Source organism: Micropterus dolomieu, linkage group LG17, assembly GCF_021292245.1.
Source record: "Micropterus dolomieu isolate WLL.071019.BEF.003 ecotype Adirondacks linkage group LG17, ASM2129224v1, whole genome shotgun sequence".
NCBI lineage: Eukaryota > Metazoa > Chordata > Actinopteri > Centrarchiformes > Centrarchidae > Micropterus > Micropterus dolomieu.
This window is the reverse complement of record NC_060166.1, coordinates 11,648,044-11,665,669: the sequence shown is the minus strand read 5'-3', so window position 1 is coordinate 11,665,669 and position 17,626 is coordinate 11,648,044. Positions and strand designations below refer to the sequence as shown.

At 38.0% G+C, this 17,626-nt stretch overlaps 1 protein-coding gene and 1 long non-coding RNA gene across 2 annotated transcripts in view; both read left to right on the top strand.

Moving 5' to 3' along the window:
* The window catches only part of LOC123985620 (limbic system associated membrane protein), a 520,828-nt gene that overhangs the window by 108,532 nt on the left and 394,670 nt on the right, over nt 1-17,626 (top strand). The gene's annotated exons all lie outside the window — the stretch shown is intronic.
* LOC123985621 overlaps nt 9,365-17,626 on the top strand; it is a 54,698-nt gene continuing 46,436 nt past the window's right edge. The window contains exon 1 of the long non-coding RNA XR_006828721.1: nt 9,365-9,472. This is a non-coding gene — a long non-coding RNA (uncharacterized LOC123985621). The remainder of the gene's footprint in view (nt 9,473-17,626) is intronic.

Below are 17,626 nucleotides of genomic sequence, written 5' to 3'. Positions count from 1 at the left end.
CCTAAGCACACCGCCAAAGCAACAAAAGAGTGGCTGAAGAAGAAGCACATCAAGGTTCTGGAGTGGCCTAGCCAGTCTCCAGACCTGAATCCAATTGAAAATCTTTGGAGGGAGCTTAAAATTCGAGTTGCCAGGCGACAACCTCGGAACCTGAATGATTTGGAGGCTGTCTGCAGGGAGGAGTGGGCCAACATCCCTGCCGAAATGTGCACAAACCTTGTCACCAACTATAAAAACCGTTTGACATCTGTGCTGGCCAATAATGGCTTTTCTACAAAATATTAACATGCTGTTTGTCCAGGGGGTCAAATACTTGTTTTTCCTCATCAGATGGTTATCAATTTTTATAAATTCATATGATGTGATTTTTTGGAATTTTCTTTGGGATTCTGTCTTTCACTGTTAGAATGTACATATGATTAAAATTGTAGATTGTTGCATTCTTTGTAAGTGGGCAAACCTGCAAAATCAGCAAGGGGTCAAATACTTATTTCCCCCACTGTATATGGAAATATATTTCAACAGTGTCTTCCATTGACGTGTTGCTTGCTGGATTAGCAATCATTATATAGAAGAAAGCTTTTCAACCAAGCACATTCCCTCTGGCCTCCTACATCTGTAGTAATCAGATTGTTGACTAGAATCCACACTTGTGTTTATAACATAATTAAACTGTGCTTAACTGACTGACAGCTTCATTCGCCAGCTTTTTTCTTAGCATTAACAATGCCATCTTCAACTGAAAATGAAAATATTTAATTTACAATATAATTTCCTCACTTCATTTACAATAGGTCTGACTTGATCGCGTTGTCTTCTCTATGAACCAAACATGACGACTAATTGCACTGAAGCTGTTGTCTGGAATGACACATTCATCAGGGTTTAATGTGTTATGAAAATCATGAGTGTAATATTAAAGCAATGTCAATGGCAGTCAAAGCCGCTATTTGCCAACATGATGTATTACAGCGTACTCCAGCGACGTTGTTGTTTCAACAGTAATGGATTTATTGTGTCACATAATGAACATAACTTTTCAATATCAGCTGAATGACGACCACGTTTCTGCAGTTCCCTGTGGGTAATTAGTTGGTATTGGCACACTGAAGTTGAGTTGAGTGGATTGATGGTCTCCCTGGTCTCTTCTATAGCAGGGTTTCATATGAGCTGTCAGCCCACAACCTGACATTCATATGTCCATTTCTGCAGCCTCCACCCTGTCAATCCCATCTCTCTTTCCCACACACACACGCACACATGCATACGCACACGTGCACACACACACACACACTCACCCGTGATGTTATTCAGTGGCTTGATACATATGAATGTGAGTGGCAGGTCAGAAATGCACAATAATAACCCAGACTCTCCTTTTATCTCAATAGGAACTTTATCTCTGATGGACAGTTTTACTGATAACATCAGGTACATTTCCTGAATAACCCCAGTTTTTTTTAAATACACATTATGAAGCCTGGACTCTGAATCTATATCACCTAGAATTCTTTTAAAGTTTTTCTCTTTAATGTATTTTTATCTGTCCTTCCACCTTTGTGCATACTAATCTCCATGAAACAGAAATGGAGACAATAATCTGACATATAAAATGTTGCACTTCGAGACACATTGTTTAATCCCAACGAGACTTTCCCTCTGAATATTTTTTCCTCCTCATTAAAACCCTGCAATGACAAATATCATTAAGGTCATTAGATACTGAGCCAAAGGCGTACACCAAGCGTGCTTGCACACAGACGGACATACTTATACACGTTCAGTACATACACACACTTGATATCAAACCCTCCTACTTTGGGCTTCAGCTATGGGAATACAGCAGCTAAATTAGCATAATGAATTAATATCAAACACAGCTTTATCCATGCACAGCCTCTCAGCTCCAAAGTGAGGACCAACCCTTTATCTTTAATGTGTCCCCTGCTATCAGCATTAGCACGTCTGACCACTGTTAGCACAACATGATTCATCTTGGCATTGTTTTCAACCCTGGTTATCTGGGTTGACGTCCTAGTAACAATACACATAGAATCACACAACGTTGTGTAAAGAAATTATTGAAAAGGACTTTTAAAGTAACTATATTGCCATGCCAAACACTGTTGCAAAGGTGGGACATTGTCAACTCCCATTTACGATACATGTTTGTCATATAGTTTCAACTTGTGACCACTCTTCCCCCTACAGTTTCTGTGTAAGGGAGACTTTTGAGACTCTTAACATATTAGGTAATTTTGCAATTACGTGTATATTATTTTCTCAACCTCTTGTATTGTAGCTATGGGGGGCGTTTGGAGAAAGAAATATGGCATTTCATCTGTATTGTGTCTGATCTGTGTAGTGGAAAGCAGTAAAAAACTAAAAACAATGCATTTCACATGATTGAAAATGCTCTCTTCTATGTAAAAAATTGGATATGACTGATTTGGTCACCAGAACTTACCTGCAAACCGATTCTGTAGTTTGAACATATGAGACATTACAGATTGCAGATTTAAATTATAATTATAATGTCTTGAAAATGTTTTCATAGTTTTATGATTATTGTCACCTGCACTATCATACACTGTATTCCCACTTTTTGTTTGTCTCTCATTGGTATTCTATTCAAGCAGAAGGTAAAAAAATAATAAATTAAAAAAAATCACACATTTGGAGAATGGAAAACCCTCCGGAGGTTCAGCCAAGTTTCTCCACCTACACTGAGCAAACTGAATGGAGGGCTAACAGCTGGTGAAAGTTTTCCTAAGCTAAGACCCACTGTGTTTTTTTTCCTTTTCTCTAATGTCATGTGGTGTTGACTGTAGCTGCCTGGTAGACTTATAGCCTAGTCAATCTTAATGCCCCCCATTTGCTTAATTTATTCTGGTAGGTGAGAACATTCCAACTGCACAGAAAACAATCTCACTGAGATCAGTCTTGGCTGTATTCCAAGCCAACTGCAGGTGCAGTGTGTCTATGGTGCAAACACAGTTCAATAGGACGCAGCGCTTGGTATCATGGGGGGATTCTCAACCTTTTCTGTTATTTTTGTAGATGAGGACAACTTATTGTCCAATAGAGCCTACATAAAAAAATTTTAAATAAAGTTTCAGCTTTATTATTCTGTGGTTATGAGATGTATTTGGCTGTACAGGTTCTGCTATCTGGAGTGTTTCTAAATGAATTTGTGCATGCACGATTACACTGGTTATACTCTTAACATAACCCATGCAACATATGAGTTTAAAATGCAAGCATGTGTTATCACGACTCCCAATTGTCCCTTTTAACGGTGTGCACTCAGTATGATCCATCTGCAGCAAGCTTTCTGAGAAAGAATCAAGCAGCAGGAGACATGGTTCGAAGAAAGAAATTGGAACAGTCTTTATTATAGCTAGTAGGAATGGCAGAGTAGAAGAGGGAAAAGATAATAAAATATAATACACACAATATAATTCATATTATAATGTAAAGTTGGCCCACGCTTTCATTTCAGCACTTCAAACACTTCAACTGTTAATTTCAGCAATAAACACTCCTTTCCTCAGAGATGAGAAACACATTAGTTAAATCACCTGTTTCTGTGAAGGTCTATAACAAAAGCTTACGTATACTTTTATACTATTATATAGCACACAGGTTTAAATCGAAAGCCTTGTTAAGCCATGTGTTTTCTCCTTTCTTCCTTATTTCCTTTTTTCTTCCCTCTTTGTAAATTGTGCAAATGTTTGTGGGCTCTTTCTGTGAAATTTGTTTGTATTATAAGACAGTTTTTGTAACAAATTTTCTTAGCGCTGACATTTTCCCTCAAGAAAAACTGAAAGTGATAAATGTATTGTTTTGAAGAAATAAGACGATTATGCTGAATGAGGCTCCGTCTTCATTTCTGTGAGTCAGTGAATGGAAGATTTTCTTAGTTTGTTTGTTTTAATGATCTTTCCCTCTCTTACACTTTCTCTCATCTTTTACAAGTTAACTTCTAAAAGTCAGTTGGAACGCGGCAGAATGTGATAAATGACGATTTCTGCAAGGCTGATCAAAGCGATGAGGCCATGATGCATCTACCTCTCACTGCTCGGTGAGAGACATAGGCAGGGCCAAAGGCAGAGAGGAGAGGTAGAGTTAGAAAATGAAGAGACAAAGAGTAGGGAGATTAGAAATGGAGGCCAGTTTACCCTCCTCTTCGCAAGCTGTCTAATTCATCAAACACATTAACAAACAGAGGGGACTGATGGAAACTAAAGATTAGAATAATGCAAAATTAACACAGTGCACTTTGTTACATTATCTTAACAACACTGCAATATTAATGTGATTTCTCCTCTCTTTTCTTCTCCCATCTCACCTCCTGTTGATTATCTTTAATACCATCACAGTGTAGCAGCATGGAGGCTCTTTAATTTATTCTGCTCCAAAGTAAACCTTTTGGTGGGTCCTCCTAGGATAAGGATCATCACAACGATGATAGCTTTGTGTGTGTGTGTGTGTGTCAGTGAGGTTTTACTAAGATAATTCTGAAATCTGCTGCTCTAGCATATTTTCAAATGTGCTCTTCACTCCTGCAAACAACACCTATAGTGCAGTAGGTTTATGTGTATTTGTACCTGTATATGTACGTACCTCTGTTGGATTCTCCTCATTAGTTTTCGCTACGTGCAATTCATATTAAAATTGGCTATGGATCTCTCTCTCTCTCTGTACAGACACTAAGCCAAGTGCAGCTCCTAGGCTCTTGAGTGGTTGAAGTGTTATGACGAGGACCCTGTTTGCCAAACAGATTGCTGCGTCTTCAGTAGGTCCATGTTAATAATGAAGCGACAGTTAAACCTGGTGATTTCCCTGTCCTAACAAATAATAAGACAGTTATGATCAGATGTGCCGGGGAAGTGCACATTAAAACACACCGAATGACAGTCATTACTACAGTGGCAGATCTAGTCATTAAATGAATGACAGTAATAACTGTCATTGTAAAGCAGTATTTCTACCTGTTGTTTGGGCCTCATGCCCGTGCTGCCACACTACAATGGAACATAGCGTTAGCTCAGGCAGAGCATTTAAGTTGAGCTTGCATTAGCTGTTACATCCATATGTCACAGTAACTGACTATATACAAACTGTTTTTAATATTCATGTATGTGTCTGTTTTATTTTTATGTATTTGTTTTGTGTTTCCTTCAATTCTATAGGGTTCTCTCGAAGTATAGAACCTTTAATGCTGTATGTAATTGTATAATCATTTGCTATAAATGGTCATTTCCTTGACAGATGTCTCACTGGACTGGAATAGCCTGCTTTCATTGTTTTTGAAGTGTCAAGGGATGTGAAGAATTTGTTTGATGGGCATTTAATGGTTCTGTTGGAATAAATATAATGCGTCAAAATGACACATTTACCAATCTCCATGAGCAGCTAAGCCTCTGGCAGGCAGCCTGCTTGGGCACCTGCTTTTGTGTTTGATCTGCGTTCCTGGTTTGATAAGCAGACAGGAATAAACCTGAGCCCAACAGCCATATATATCAATATTGACAAACAGTATACATCGACAGATAAGTAACAAAAAGTAGCAGCTGTGAAATGCCAAATATATTGCCATCAATATACTTGAGATAGTGTAGGAACAAAGATGTCAATTCATGTCTTATTTTCTTATTTTCTTTATTGCATACTGAATAATTGAATGTAGAAGATTTGTTGACATATTTGCCATTAAAGTTAAAAGTGTGTGAGAAAATAATCATTGTATGTGACGGCATCTCTCTCGCTCATGTGCATCCAGCAATAAAAACATTTTTACTTGCTGACCAGTTTATTTTTAAATTATAAAATGAGATTTTTATTGAAAATGTGTTTATAAGAATATTATTGGAATTTTCTTATTTTGAATTCACTCACATGTTTACACTCTATAGTCCAACCAATAACATGTGTTAACCTGCCATGGAACCTACACTCATCAAAATGAAGCAATATTTTGACCAATACTATTATATGGCTGTTTTGTCTGAATTCTTGAACAATTAACAAGTAGTTCTATGGCACTGGTGGCATATGTGATACCAGGCTGCTTCAATGACCGGAATTTAGTTTATTCAATAGAATAATTGTTGTTTTAACATGAGATAAAAAAATTGTACCAGTGACACAGTGCATAGACAAATTTTGTATCCATGCTCTGCTAACACCTTTTCTACATTTTTCTGATGATTCTGTGTGGATACTGGTTTGACAACAACACAGTCATATGATCAAAAATCATGGTGAAAGCTCAGAACTTCCATCCAGTTCTGATTACACTTTAATTATTCCTGTGTCTTTGAAATTGGAAGATGAGTGGTAAGATAGATACAGCCTAACATTCTGCTGTGGAAATAACCGATTAAAACATAAAAGGGCTTGAGGTATTGTGTGCCAAACTTTTGGGGAAAAATTCAAATTATTTGCTCCTGTAGTTGAGCCTCATGAATGATGTAAACCTCTTTAGTTAATCTGCGTCTTCCAGTCAGCCTCTGTGTGAAAGCCTCCACAGTTGGTTCATTCAACACAGGCTGTGCTCAATAGACCTCACCTACAGCCTCACTGATATGGACCTGGCATTTACAGAGATAAAATAAGTGCTGCCCATTAATTCTGCTGCTTTGTCACTGAGCCTCATGCAAGACAGTAGTGGATGAGATTGACTAGTCTCTATTTAATTATTCTTAGTTCATTGTCTTTTTCCAGTTGTATATCATTGGTGGTGGGCTAAAGAAGACTTGAGAGTAATGAAACTCCAAGTGGACCAATTAAAAGTCTCTGACATATAAAGTTTTTTTTTTATTTATCTAAGGATTTACATGTGTTAGCATGCAAATTGTGGATGCTATCACATTCTTGAAACACGACTCTGTATTTGATAATAATTAAGCCAAAAAGAAATAATAACAGATGGAGCACATTCATCTGAACACATAGTTCATATACTGTATAATGTAGCGGCTGCTGCTGTGTTTTCATAAGCACCATTTACTCTCTTCATGGTGGCTGAGTAACAGAAAGACATGTCTGATGTTGTTTACAGAAACATCTTCTAAGAAAGCAAAAGGAAGAAGCTTGACTAGTTCTTCCTGCCAGAGATCAATTTCTTGCCCTCAACAGGTCAAATTCAGAATTGATTTCTCTCAGTCCATTTTCCCACAGTGAAAACTCTCTGAAGCAGTAAATAACTTCCTCAAGTAGAATGGACAGAACAAATACAGTACCTCCACATCGAGGGCTGCTTTAGCACTTTACTGTGTGCGTCCCTTGTGAACATGGTTTCCATGAATTCTCTCTCAAAACCTCTTCACACTTAAGAAAATGTATGTCTACAGCTCTCAATTAGTAATGGTAATGGGGTTATTATGGCCACAACACAGGAAACAAGTTACTGCTGTATGAATGTATGGATGTGGAGGCGTTTCTTTTTAATATTTGGCCTTCCTTTTATGTCATTGTGGATGAGACACATTTCAATATACTGCAATCCAATACAGCAGTCTTAACACAAACTGAATATCATAAGCTTCACAGAGTTTAAATTCATTATAAAGCTATTGTATATTTATGTTATATATTACGTATTTACATTAAATGAAACTTTACTGAGCCTTGAAAGGTATTCCTTGGCTGTAATGGAGTGTTGATTGGACCCATGGAGGTGTCTTTTTCTTAGGTTTGCATTTAACTACAGTATGTTCCACAGTAAGTGTGCACCATTTATAATGTGGTAAGTTTTAGCTGTAACAGCTGTACTATTTAGTATGCATGAATATTCTACATCACTTTTGTTTAAGACTATGAGTGGGTTAGACTAAAACTCAAGCAAAGCACTGTCAACAAAATAGCTACTGCATGAGTGATCTGTTTTGAATGTGCAGTGTCCTGGGATGAAAGAAATGTTCCAGTCGGAATTATTATCCCAGAGGGGCCCTGATGTCTGAGGATTTGTGTGCAGAGCCGTGTTATTTCAACTCCTTCATCGTGACAAGGACTTACACATTTGCCAGTCTGCAGTCCAGTCATTGGGAGGACGGCTTTATTAAGCTTTGCCACCTGATGATGGCAACCTCAAAGAAAGCCAACATGTATTCAAGGCTGCTGCTCTGGATTGTACTGGATATCTGTGGCTAGTGACTAGTGGCCCCTTGTAATAGGGAGGTTTAGTCTTTCTGTTCAGACTCACGAATAGACACATTTGTGAACATAATCAATGGACGAATTCTTGCTTGGTGGAATGGTACTAGGTACAATCAGGAAACAAGTCACCTTACATGGAGAAGCAGCGTTCAGTTTTTATGCTCCATATATCTGGAACAAACTCCCAGAAAACTGCAGGTCTGCTGAAACTCTCACTTCTCTCACACTGCTTTTAATTAAATCAAATTTAAAACTGTAGATTGATAGCTTTCACTGCACTGTAACTTTAACTGTCCTGTTTTCTTTGTCTTTGTTTTTAGATTTTCTGTGAACACTATTTAAAAAGCTTAGAGTGCTCTTTTAATTGTATCATCTCACACGGCTGATCCTCAGCTAACAGGGCCGAGTAGAATTACAAGGGTTAGGGTCCCTTTTTTCTCAGCTATTAACTTGTTGACAGGGCCCACTGTCAAACGCTTTTACTAGAGTTGACAATCTGGATTTACAGTAACGACTGTATCTAAGGAAGGGTTAGAGTGCCCTCAGGGCTAGAGTCCCTAAGTGTTAAAAAAGGATAGGGTGGGAGAAAGGGAATCAAAGGAGTAAAATAAGCAAAGGTGAGAACCTGCCTATTTTTATTTTCAATTTAAGTTTTTTAAAAACTTTTTTATATTTCCCTGTGTTTCTTTTATGTTTTATGTAAAACACTTTGAATTACCCTTGTTGTTGAAATGTGCTGTACAAATAAACCTGCCTTGCCTTCTCAGTGACATTTCTGAATGGTACAATTTTGTTGTTTGAAATGTTTATTACTTTTCATGTGGTACATTGTTGCTTCTATTTCTGTAAGATTTTTCCTTCAAATCACTGGAAGCTCAACGATTCACAGCATGACTTTTGTGTCAATAAAGTGCTATATTGTTCAGTTTCATTTCAATTATGTGATGGTATGTGGTAAATGTGGTGGATGAACCTTGGAATACTTATTTCAGTAGAAATTTATTTCGATTGAAATTGCATTATTTTCCATGTTTCTCATGATGGCATTGAGATAGTCCACCTGCTCCACGGTTAAATACATATATTTACCACTGTGTATTGCAAAATGTTTTAGAAAAATGTACAGTATTTACGGCCTGTTGTGCGTCTTTTACAGTTGATCTTTCTGTGTCTTTCTAGGTAAGAGGGAATTCTTTGAGCCCGTGCCTACTGTGAGTCTGTGTGCATCTGTGTGCGTGCTTTGTGTGTGTGTTTCTTCATGTTCCTGTCTGCCAGAGGGGTAACAACATGACTGAGTTAGGAAGAGAAAGTAAGACACACACAAACACACACACACACACACACATACACACACACACACTCACAACTTGTTAAAGCTGCTTCCTGCATACTCATCTTTCTAACAAGACTTCCATCCTGATGGCTCTTTGATTCGATTTCTGCTTCAGTTTGTGTCGTTCCAAGCTGTTTGATTAAGATTTCTAATTAAATCAGCAGGATGTGAGGGAAATCAAAGCTGCTGAAATCGTGGTGGGTTGAAATGGCCCTTTTGAGAAGAAATCTCATTCAGAAGCTGCAGAAATGGTGTAGAACATGCAGATGGTGGAAGGGCACCTGTGCAGCATACATTTTCCTAGAATAGACGTGCCTTAAATACTTGGTGACTTTGTCAGATAAAGCTTGTAATAAAATAAAATTTGATGACTTCCATAACAAAACTGCTGTCGTTCACTACAGTGCATTCAGTGAGGGTCACAAAATAATAGGAACAAAGCAGCTTAAAATAAACACCACATACTAAGGCCTGATAAATGTGGTTGTCCCTGCAGAATATTGAAATGTTGCTGATTGATGGCATCTTGTAGGGAGAGTTTAGAAATGTATGACGGTTTGATGCGTTCAGATGAATGTTTATTGAGCATGAGGAAGACAGGGAAAAACTAGGGTGTAAAACTGCACTTTGTGGTTTCTCTCTGCGTGGTAGGATCTCTCTTAAGGTCCTGACCCAGTTCAGTAAAACTAGACAGTTTTCCTTCTGGCAAGACCACTTACAAGCAGAACATTAATACAGTAAGAAAGACAAGTATTAGGTCATGCATATTTAGTAGAACTCACCATTATTTAGGTTATTCATGAAATACATTACTTTTCTAAAGAAAGTCTGTGTTTCTAGAAGGTTTTTCTGCTATACGTGTTGGGCCTGTGAATGTGTGCAAAAGTGAGCTGTTCGGTTTAATCTTGAGCTACAGTTGCTCATATAGTGTTCAGGGCTTAGTCTTATCGCTGATACTCATCTACAGCTGTGATCTGCTTCACCAGAGGGGGTATCTCTGAGGGGTCGGCTGTACTATGATAGAGACTTGCTGTGAAGCTGTGAGTGTTTCCATCTGTCACTTTGTCACTCGGCTCCTCATTTTCATCTTTCCACTTTCCCTCTGTGTTCATTTTCATTTATCCCCCTTACTTTTGTTTTTATCTGCATGTCTCTTTCCCCCCTCCCTCCTGTCTGTTTCTGAGCAAAATCTGCTACAATCTGCCACCACCTATTTTGTCCAGTTGTTATGAGTTCACAGCCCCACAACATCTTTACTACATAGGGACATTCAGTTCTCTCCACTTTTCACAATGAATCTCCATTTATGTGTGACAAAACATGATTCCCATGAGCGTCCAGTCTCTCCCTCTCAGCCCACTGAAGACGTATCCAGTTCTCCTCTTCCTGCTATATTTTCTCAACCCTCATACGTTAACTCTGTGCCTCATCCCTAATCAACTAAGGACTTGTTTGATTGTCTATGCAAAATCACTTCTACGTTACTACAATGGCGGGGAAAGGACAGAAACAAGTACTTCATGTTTATATTGTACTTGTGAAAACATAATGGCATTAATGACATTGATTATGGAACCTGAGATGAGACTTTGCCCTGCTCGGTCCTCTGACAATACATTGGGCCTTGGACAAATTTGAATTATCCTTGAAGGGATGTATCAAGTGACGCAGAAATCAAACCAGAGCCGGGAAGTTCAGTAAGAAAAATCATCAATGCAATTAACTGGAAATTGCTGACTGGCATTCCACTTTGAGGACTGCTTGGAGATAAATTGATCTTTTTAGTGTGCCGCCTTTAAATGCCTGCTGATGGGTTTAAGTGTTATTATTCAACCATGAAAAAATTCTGAAAAACAGACTTCACGTGCTGAGCTTTTAAACACTTAGTTTATCTCCCATCATCAAGTTCTTCCTCTGATATCCTGTATTTAAAAGATGTTTTGCCCATTTTAACTCTCTAAATGTTATTACATTAGAGCAACAGCATGTTAGCAACTTCAAAGCATTTACTGTATACATATACATAACATGTCCATTGCCCTCATCTCATTAATAAACTGTAAGTGGGCACTTTCTCAGGGCAACCTATCTTATTGAGTGAATTCTAATAATATTTTATGATATATGAGTCCATTAACCGGAGCAGTAGTCTATAACTTACTTGAACATGAATATTCATGATGGGTAAAAGGCAGACAGCATGAATTATGCTGATGGAAAAATAGTGTTAGCCAAAACAGTTACATTATTTCAAAAAGACAGATGATTAAATCCTTAAAGTAAAAACATTAGGTAGAGTCTTTGGTCTTGCATTGAGTAAGTGCATTTTTCTGCACTTTCTGAATTCCCAGGCTCTTCTGCGTAGATTTGAATTATTCTGGTTTAATATATCCCTTCCTAGGTTGACACTGGTTGAAGCAATGCTAGGAGTTCAGCACATGGATCCAGTTCCGTGGTCTGATATTATGCATGCTTGCACACCCGCATGGCTTACTGGGACACTTAAATGGAAATGAGCCATCATGAATGCTATTAGTTACACCCGTGCTTCTCCTCTGACAAGTCTAAATTTCTGCTATTAAAATGCACGGCACCTACAGTAGGGGAATCCTTACTCTTACTTACTATCTTATTTATTATCTTACATTTGCAAGAAATGCAAATTTGATAATGATAGAAGAATGTTCATGTTCCTTTTTTGTAAGCTATTTTGTAAGAGACTTTCTGCTCCAAGATTCTATTCCAGAATTCTGCAATCAGAGTGTTGCAAAAAAAATCTTTCTTGGAAGAATTATCAAAGTGTACGTATATCACCCAAACAGGGTAAATGATACTAACAGAAGGATCAGGAAGATGTAATCATGAACTGTATTAACACAGACTGATCTGAGAAGAACTGTAAGCAGGCAAAAATGCAATGTGGTGAATGTAGGGACTTTAAATCACATGAAGTAAAGAAGACATAGTTTCTTGGGAAAGGAGACCAAACAATGACAAAAAACGTCCTTAATCCATATACAATCCACTACTGTGTGTAATCATGCAAGTTGACCTCTGTGAGGTCTCTTAAAATGTACTTTCTCTCCATTACTTCCATACATTGTTTATCTTTTAAATGGAAGTCACAGTCTTTTTAACACTTTCTACATTAGCTCACCTTCCAGTGCAATACTAGTATGTTACCATTCTACCATGCCTGATCAAACTTGAACTCATCAAGCAGCCTTGCTTTGGTTTACCCAAGTAATAAGGTCTCCATTCTCTGTAGACTTAAAGGGCAGTGAGCGTTAATGCCAGATGCTCATGGCACTCAGCTTTCTAATAGTGTTTCCCTATCCTTTCTTCCATCTCATCCTTCCTCTCACCTGCTGTGTCCAGAGTATACCATCTCAGGGGGTGAAATGCTGTTTGATGTCTTTTTTTTAATCTCATTATGGACATTGTTGCTTTTCACAGTCGGAGTTCTGCTCCTGTGGCTTATATCTGAACCTGGTGTCCAGTCACATCATAATAACAAAGCTTCCACCTTCAAAACTGCCATTTCTTTAGAATGGCTCTCATATGTTGAATGAGATGACAAAAAGAGAAATGAAAGGAATAGGGGGACTGAATGAGATGGTCCATCCATCCATCGTCAACCGCTTGTCCTGCGTACGGGGTCGCAGGGGGCTGGAGCCAATCCCAGCTTACATCGGGCGAAAGGCGGAGTACACCATGGACAGGTCGCCAGTCTGAATGAGATGGTGTAAAAATTATAGAGACATAATTATAGAACTGATTGAAAGTTTGCATGCTAAATAGTTGCTTGCAAGCTGAATACTGAGTGCAGGAAGACTTCACAACTCGGGAAATGGGACCATGCAGGAAGCAGGTGAATGCACCGTGAGCCACTGGTTGCAATTCGCAACCCTCACCACTAGATGTCACTAAAACTTACACACTGAACCTAAGACCTTGTCAGCCTTATCTCAATTAGTCTTTGTAATACTAACATAAATAACAACTGTACAATCCATGGATCATGCGATGTACACACAAGGTGACATACTTACACCATGCAGTACATCCTTTTACACAGAGCAAGCAAACCAATCACACAGGTGAATATTTCACTTTGCAATATGTTTGTGGTGGCTTTTATTTAGTGCATTTGAATAGACCTTTGTCAATAATAATGAACTTTATTATTTTCCAAAACAGGGTTTACATAAAATTGTTCATCATAAAAAAATAAGAATAATAGCATCATCAATAAAATAATAAAATAAAGCACTAAAACGTAAAACACAGAAATAGAGCTTGGGGCCAACCTGCTCCGAGTTTTAAAAGTGAGAAGTCCAATTTAAAATGAACTCTAAAACAGGCATCCAGTGCCAAGATGAAAGGATAGGTGTAATGTGCTTTTGTTTTTCTGGTAAAAATGTGGCTGTTCAAAGTGAGGTTACTGTCATCAAAACACCAAGGTTTTTACACTGTGGTGTAACAATATTGTTATGGCCTGTATTAGGTGGACCCAGGTGTGAAAACAGCACAAGAAATGGAGTAAAAAAGTTAAAAGGCTTTATTAACAAAAGATGCAATGATGGTGATGGCAGGCTAGGCGTTGTGTGAGTAGGGGAAGGGCAGGGCATGTTGGAGCTGATGAAGTCCGGGTTCCAAAGCAGTATAGTTGACAATCTAGGAAATGTTAACCACCGGCGTGAACCCAACGGTCTTAAGAAGAGAAGAAACACAATGAAGGCTACTCACAAGACCAGAAAAAGGCAATAATGTAAACATAGGAACATAGAAATTAGAGCTGGCCTGAAGTACTCCATGAACCATGAAGTCATAAGGAATAATCTGACGCCAATCACAGGAAGCCCGGGGTCTTCATATCATGGGTTGATGAGAGGATTGAAACCCGGTGTGCAGCTCAGCCAGGTGTCTTGATTTCTGTCACACCCAAAACACAACTACACACACGGAAGGGAAGAGAAACAACAGAAAAATCATTTTGATGTGACAAAGATGGTAGTAGGAACCTACTATGTTTTTAATTTGAGTGGTCCAAGTAGATGTATCTCACTCTTTTATGAATTCAAATTAAAGTACATTTTGAGGCATCTATTTATAAATGTCCTCGAGAGTGTTTATAAGCGAAAAAAAACCAACAAAACAATGTTGTGTGATCGAATGAGATGGCAGCATGTAAATGGTGAACAAAATCGGGCTAAGAACCAAACCCTAAGTACCCTTACAAAGCACCCTAGAGGTTTCAACAATACTAACACAATCGTGCAGTGTGAACTAGGCTTAAGTCTTGTCTGTAAGGTATGACTTAAACCATTCAAGGGCTGTGCCCCTGATACCCACCCATTGCTCTAAACAGCAAAAGATGATAGGGTGATCAACTGTATCAAACACTGCACTGAGATCTAGAACAAAAATGGATGTCCGGCGTCGGAAGCTAAAAGCAAGAGAAGAGATCAAAGCAAGTAAGGTAAGGTAATACTCTGACAAGTGAGGGGGATCTTTTGAGTCAAAAAGTTTAAAATGTCATTGCACATTTCAGGAGTAGCTCAGTGGCACTAATTGAAATGTTAAAAAGCACATTGGGGTTAGAAATATTTGATTAAATTAGATGAAAGTAAATATCCATCCATCCATCGTCAACCGCTTATCCTGCGTACAGGGTCGCGGGGGGCTGGAGCCAATCCCAGGTGAAAGGCGGGGTACACCCTGGACAGGTCGCCAGTCCATCGCAGGGATAAGTAGACATATCTAGAGTTTTTAATCCCTGGGTTAAAAAGCTACATCAGAGCCTTTTGGTCCTCATGGTGGCCGGGTATTTTAAGCTTGGATATTTATATTTATCCAGGACTGGGACATGTGTTTGGTTTTCCTGGTTGTTAATGGTGCAGTTTCATCAAGTATGGATCAATAAGGGCTCTATCTCACAAGAGAAATTATTAAAGGCTTTGCTAAAAATATTGGCAGAGGTAGAATTAAAACCTCTACACCGTAACAGTGTATGTGATCAGCTAAAACAAGTAGGCAAAACCAAATTAAAACATATATAATAGTGATCAGAAATACAATGATCAGAACATGTCAAGTCAGTGAGATGAGGACATTTTGATACATCGCAAAAACCTAATCTGCTATCATGTTAACTGCTGACCACTATTGACTGCAAGTTGTTATTACAATGGTATCTAATAGTCCACACTGACTGGGGGTTTAACAATATTGTTTTATAAGTAATTTTTTTTTTTTTAAATGTAAAAGTGGACATGGATTGTTATTTTACTGCAGTGGCATTGAGCTGTGCCTTCATTATCTGACTGATGGAAATGTTTGTCAAAATAGAACTGCAATACAAAAACAGCAAATTAAATTATATTGAAGGGATCCTTGTGTTTTTTTAAAACTCTGATCTAAATAGAATTTATGTTTGCATGAATGCCTGTGAAGAGAAAAATGTTTATGAGTGCGGCTGGCTTGTTTCCGAATCATGATCATAATTTTTACTTTACATTATGTTTAAAAATGTTGTATTGTTCAAATCACAACACTAAGTCAGACTTTTTTTTAACCAAACTCTAAGTCGGAAAGTAGAATATCAAGTGGAAACCCTGTTATAATATATAAACTGCAGGGGAACAGTTGAGTCTCGACAGAGTTATGTCTGGAGAAAACTGTACTGTGTTCAAATGGAGTGAAATGCTTTCACAGGCTGGGTGTTGGAAGAAAGAGCCAAAAAAGAAGAGAGAAAGTGCAGTAGATTTCCATTATACCATAGCCATGGAAAATACTTCTTTCTGATTGGCTACCGTGTGTTCTTTAATACTGTGAAAGAAAATCACAAACAAAGAAACCTCAATTCTTAATCAGCAGCAATCAGCAATAGTGTCCTTCTCAAATAAACCAAACTGGTAAGATACTATTAACATATTCAGTACTTTTGGGTTGTATGTATTTTGTAATTCAAAGTGGAATCGGAGGTTGTTTGCAGCAATGTAAAATATGCATCTCTTCCAATAGAAACTAATTAGTGGGGACATTTAAAGAGATGTAAAGTCACTAAATATGGTATCATAAAATAATGTCACACCTGTGATTTAAATAATACCTTGTGATTTTTGAGAGCACTCTAGTACATACATAAGCAATAATGCACAAAAGAGATTCTCATCATCAGCTATATATATTTCTATATTTACAGCATAAAGGATTTTAGATTTTATTGCAGGTAACAACAGCCTCATGAATATTGGGTGCACTGTATAAAAGTGTCGGAGGTTAATTTGTAATGGGTTATTTTTGGTCTCTATCTCCCATCAGATTATTAGCCTCTGTCAGAAGAGGCTGGTACTTTGCACCTTTGTTGCCTTTGTTGAAATATCTCTTCTAGCACTGACAGATAATATGATTCTTATTCAAAGCAGCTGAATTGATAATCTCATTAGACTATAGGAGGGTTAAGCTGTGTATCTTCAGAGTGTCATCCCAGTTTGCCGCAGGGTGATCTCTGTCTCTGCAGAGCTGTATGGATCTCTACTTCATATTCAATTCACTCTTTTCCCACCATCCTTAACACTGATACATGAAGTACTCTTTTGCTTTTTACAGTGAAAGTGGGACCTAAGGATGGTGATACCTGTCAGTTGATCTATCTGTCCAACACTTTGATTCAGAACGTGATGAAGACAGTTTCATCTGATTTTGTATGCATCTCAACCACTACTGTTGGAATTCCAATCTGATGCTGTGGAAATTACTGGTCCCTAAAGATAAATCCTTCTCTCTAATGAGATGCCTTACTGTACACAAGAAACAGAGGTTTAATGTGCAGATAGCCAGGATAGACTCTATTTTAAACAATTGTATGTTTGGCCACACTAACACCAAATGTTCACCAAGTTGTCATATAGTCTAAGATTGTTGTGGAATGTTTTAAGTAACTTTTTGCTTCCAAGGGAATAATCCCTTTCTATTTCAATAACCCTTCCCTTGAAGTGCAAAAATCAGTATTGTCTAATCTGACATTTGTAGATCTGGGGCAAATTGAACAGAATCATCTAGGGCTTGCTATGTAAGGGCTTAAGACACGAGTCTTTTGTTAAAACGCTTTTTATTCAGTGATTG